General features: G+C 44.2%; 1 long non-coding RNA gene across 1 annotated transcript; it reads left to right on the top strand.

The window, feature by feature from the left end:
- Positions 1-1,170: 1,170 nt before the first annotated feature.
- LOC118599024 lies at positions 1,171-3,745 on the top strand. Its single transcript, XR_004948280.1, has 4 exons — positions 1,171-1,285; positions 1,657-1,949; positions 2,042-2,143; positions 2,680-3,745. It is a non-coding gene; the product is annotated as an uncharacterized LOC118599024 (long non-coding RNA).
- Positions 3,746-4,734: the final 989 nt, after the last annotated feature.

Below are 4,734 nucleotides of genomic sequence, written 5' to 3'. Positions count from 1 at the left end.
TTGGTCTAACAGATCCGTCTTCATTTTCTCTGATTCTTCATGCCGACGTGGAACGGATGACAGGATTTCTACAGAATGAGGAGGAAACCGCGATCGTCATGACGACAACCTCTAACCAGAGGAACTGCAGCTGATGTGAAACCCAAACCCAGAGCACTTAACAATAACCGTTCCGTCTCACTAGAGGAGATTATGTGCAACAATATTGTTCTAAATGCTGCCGCTCTCAGCCTCCTGCATCATGACGGCGACTCCTCACGAGGAGCAGAGGGAGGTGACGAAGCTCCTCCCCCTTCTCCTCCGTCCGACCACATCAATCCTCCCGCTGTCATCTGATCTTCTCCAGAACGCAGCGCTGACCTTACATTACAGAGAGAGCAGATAAAACTTTATTGTTCCTGCAGGTTTGTTACAAAAACAATAAAACTTTAACTGCAGTAAAAACGCTGAACAGGATGAAGCTCCAAACTGATAATCTAATAAATGTCGTCCATGAGAACTTCCTCTTCAAGTGTTTTCAGTCATGTGACCTTAGCGCTGACCTTAAAGGTAAAACAGTGATGCAAAGAAAGATGGCGGCGAACAGACTTTCTGCTTTTGGTTTATCTCCATAGCAACCATTTTATTTTTTGGTCGCCTGGAAGTGACAAACAGATCAATGTCATTTTTATAAGAATCTGCAAAAGTACATTTTTGTTATTTCCTTGGCAACTGAGGTTTTTTAACACCGGAGATCCCGCTTTTCTCCTTCATAATCTGCTGGAATGATCGTATTAACGGTTGAAAAGTTATCGCACGTTTAAGATTTTGTGTTTAAGCGTCACAGATAAAAAAGGAGTAAAAATGAATCGATTCCATCCTGGATGATTAAATTATTATTTAAAATAATAATTATTAAAATCATCTCCATTTTTCTGCATTCTTGCATTTTCTCTTCTGGACAATAATTATGTGTTTTTGGACGCCCAGGCTGCCCCCCCTTCATTAAGACGAGGCCCCCCCGTAACCGCCGGCGGTCTGCCGCGGCGCCCTCAGGAGGACGGATAGACATGAAATAATTAACCCTGTTAACCTGCCGGTGGATTTCCCTCAGGTGAGCCGCAGACTTCACCTGGGCGAGCGGGAGGTGAATCTTAACGAGATGATGACACACCTGGTCTGTGGGGGGAGGGGTCAAGCAGAAGTCACTGCTGCTCATTCTGGGAAATCTTCTGGAGAAATCCGTCAAAAACTGAAGAAACGGGAAGATCTCTGTCTCCTCGGAGACTCTCAGCTTCTCTCCACGGTTATTTTCCTCTGAAATGTCGTATTTCTGCTTCCTTTCTTTTATTTGTTGTTTCTTCTGTTTCTGCTTTGATTTATTCTGTTTATGTCTGTGAAGGTTTTCTCTGTAAAATTATATTTTCTTTTTCTCTTGATTTATTTTTATTTGTTATTGTGTTTCTCTGAACGAATGATTCTTTTCTCTTCAGTGTTTTGACTTTTCCTGTTTGGGTTTGAGTCCAATTTTCTCTCAGCTTCTAGTCACAAGTTAATCACGACTTGACTCGCCTTTTTCCTCTTTTCCTTCTTCGATCCTCTCAAATCTCTGGGCTGTAAATGGATCTAAAATGATCAGAATTTTTCTCCTGAATGTTTCATTTAACATCATTTCAGTTCAGTCTCAAACCCGTTCATGTTTCCGAGACCATAAATTGATTCTGAACCGGATCACCACGTCGGTTCCTCCTCGGATGGTTCTGTGGATGAAGACCTGAATCTCTGGTCCAGCATGCTCCAGTTCTGGAGGGTTTCAGGTCAGAACCAGTGAAGCTGCAGCAACTGTTGATGCTGGAGGAGGATGGACTCGTCTCCTCCTGCAGGTCCGATTGCTGCCTCGTCCCTGTGGTGCAGTGGACTCACAGTCGTATTCCAGGAGGATCAGACGTGTTTGTTCTCGTCTTGATCTGGTTTGTGAAAACGTGATTCTGTTTTTGTTCCTTGAGTCTGAAATGTTTCAGGACAATTTTAAAAATGAGTTTTGATCATTTTTCTTTCTCAGTTCACAAGCAGGATGGAAAATGACTTTGACTTTCAGAAACTTCTCCTTTAAGGCTACACCTGTAGCCACGCCCCTTCGCTCGGCTCAAGTTTCCTCCATGAGGTGAGGAGTTCCTGAATCCACTGTTATTACAAAACTGAAAATGATTGAAGATGAGTTTAAAAACAGTTTTTACTGTCACCATGACAACGACAAGGGAGAGAAATAAAACACATCAAGTGAATTTGTTTTGCTAGCCTATGCTGGAGCTTCGCTGTTATTTCAGCCACATGCTAGCTATTTCGACTAATTCGAGCAGTTTTTCCATTTTTAGACTTTTTTGGAGTTTAGCTAGTATTCTAGCAAATATCAGCTTCAGTGTTTTTAGCTATCAATCTTCAGCATCTTCAGCGACTATTCAGCTGACTGCATTCACACTAGTATTATCACAGGTAATGCTGTATATCCAGTTAAAATTCGATTTCTTTGCTACTTTTACTTGAATTGATTAAATAAAAAGTCGACTTTCTGCATGTTATAAATCTCAGAGTTTAGTGACTGTCTGGGAAACAGCAGCGGTGAGGAGCATCTCCCTGAAACCGGACAGGAGATCCGTGTGAAAACAGCTTCTCTGTCCGACTGTTTGCACCTCCCTGCAGGATGATCCTCCTGTCAACCTGAGAAAATAGCAGCTGCAGCTCCGCCGTCTCCGCTGGGGACCTCCAGCCGCCCTCTGGGTCCACAGACGCAGCAGATCCCGACCGGAGCGCCTCTGCAGCTGTTTGAAGAACCAGCAGCTCCTTTTTGATCAGCGCACCTTTTTGATGATGGCCGACCTTTCCCCGAGCATCGCCGCCGTGTTTCCTCCTCGCTCTGAAACAAAGCTTCTGATTTGACCTTTGCTCCAGGATTCATCCTTCAGCAGGTAAAACCCTGAGAGCTAATCCTGCATCCAGAGCTAATCCTGCGTGATGGGAGTGTAAACCTTCACACATTTAAATGGAGGAATCTGCTGCCTGAGCTGCAGCTCTGCTCTCCTGTGGAGACGCTTGAACTCCACAGAAAAGGTCTCGTTTCCTCAGCCTGGAAACTCTGAGTAGATTAAGACGGAACCAGCAGGAGCTTTAGAGTCTGATCCGGAACCCAGAGGTTTCTCTGTCCTGAGCCAAAGCGTGGATCAGGGAATCCCTCAGAGAAGCAGCTCTTCGTGACTGAAGCGCTGCGACATGAAGACATCTTGTTTTTGGAGGGAAGAACGACACGGCGGCGTGGTTCTAACGCGGCGCCGCGAGGGGAAGCAGTGATGACGCTCCTCTGGGGCTGATGGGTCAAAGCTGGGAGTGAACGCCAGCAGCATGCAGACGCTAGTGTTCATCTGCATGCCGACTGGACGCTGATAAATCATGCGCTGACACTCGTTCTCAACGCCGCCAGAATCTGTAATTATGCAGAAGATCAGCAGCGGAACGGCGAGCGGACGCCACCAGCCGCCGCTTCCATGGAGGGAAAGCAAACGGATCGATAAAGACGAGGAGAAAACAAATGTGGACTTCTGTTCCACTGGAGATCGTCTGGAGTCACGACTCCGACCGAGTTCTTGAGCTTTCACTCACTGAAGAAACGGAGTCTGAAGAGAGTAAAAAAGATTATTATTCATTTATTTTCTCTCCTTCAAAAAAAAGTTTTTCAATTGCAAAATATGATAAATCGTGTTTTAGTGACTCATTTTTCTTTCTTTCTTTCCTTACCCAACTGGCAGATTTTTGGTTTATTTGAAGAACACTTTTCAAACATTAACATGTTCTTGAGGCTTTTTTCTGATGATGGACGTTTATTAAGAAAATGAAGCTTAAATTCACATTTCTGAGGATTTCTTTACTCAAATCGCTGTGAATCAGGAACAGACGAGAAGATGCGCTCTCTGCAATGGGGATGGGAAGGAGGGGCGGGGTTGCTCAGTGCTAACAGCCCCGCCCACAACTCAGAGGTGAATTTCTACTGAACTCCTGCCGCTCTGCAGACACTATGTCCTAGAAAACAGCACAGACTTTAGGTTTTGGCTAAAATTAGATAAAAAATAGACAAAATTTTAAGAGAAAATCTGAAACAAAATCAGAGCATGAAAAATAATCCGTATTGGAAATGAAATCCTGTATTTCTTGGTTGGATGGTGTTGTTATAGTTGCCACATTTTGCATTAATTTAATCAAAATTTTGATCAAAAAATAGATTAAAAAAATTTTTTTTAACCAAAGGACTCAAATGTTTTTTACTCTTTTTAAAGTGAAATTCCCTTTGAACAATTTTCTGTTTCACTTCCCGCCGTCGGGCTCGTCCACGGACTGACTTCATGCTCTTTTGGTGAAATCTGTGATAAAACTTTATCGACAAATCCCTTCAGAACAGGATGGAGTCGTGGTTTGTGTCTCTGTGGATCATTCAGTAAAAGTTCCTCCTCGTTCAGCTCAGTCTTCCTCTGCAGCTTCATGAAGAACATCTCAGCAACGAAAATGACGAGAAGAATCCTGAGTGAGAGGAACGCAATCAGACACCTGAAGGAGAGGAGGAGAACACTGAGGAGGAGAACGCTGAGGAGGAGAACTCTGAGGAGGAGAATGCTGAGGAGGAGAACACTGAGGAGGAGAACGCTGAGGAGGAGAACGCTGAGGAGGAGAACGGTGAGGAGGAGAACGGTGAGGAGGAGAACACTGAGG

This window comes from Oryzias melastigma, linkage group LG8 (genome assembly GCF_002922805.2).
Source record: "Oryzias melastigma strain HK-1 linkage group LG8, ASM292280v2, whole genome shotgun sequence".
Classification (NCBI taxonomy): Eukaryota; Metazoa; Chordata; class Actinopteri; order Beloniformes; family Adrianichthyidae; genus Oryzias; species Oryzias melastigma.
The sequence above is the reverse complement of the archived record's forward strand: the minus strand, read 5'-3'. Positions and strand labels throughout refer to the sequence as shown.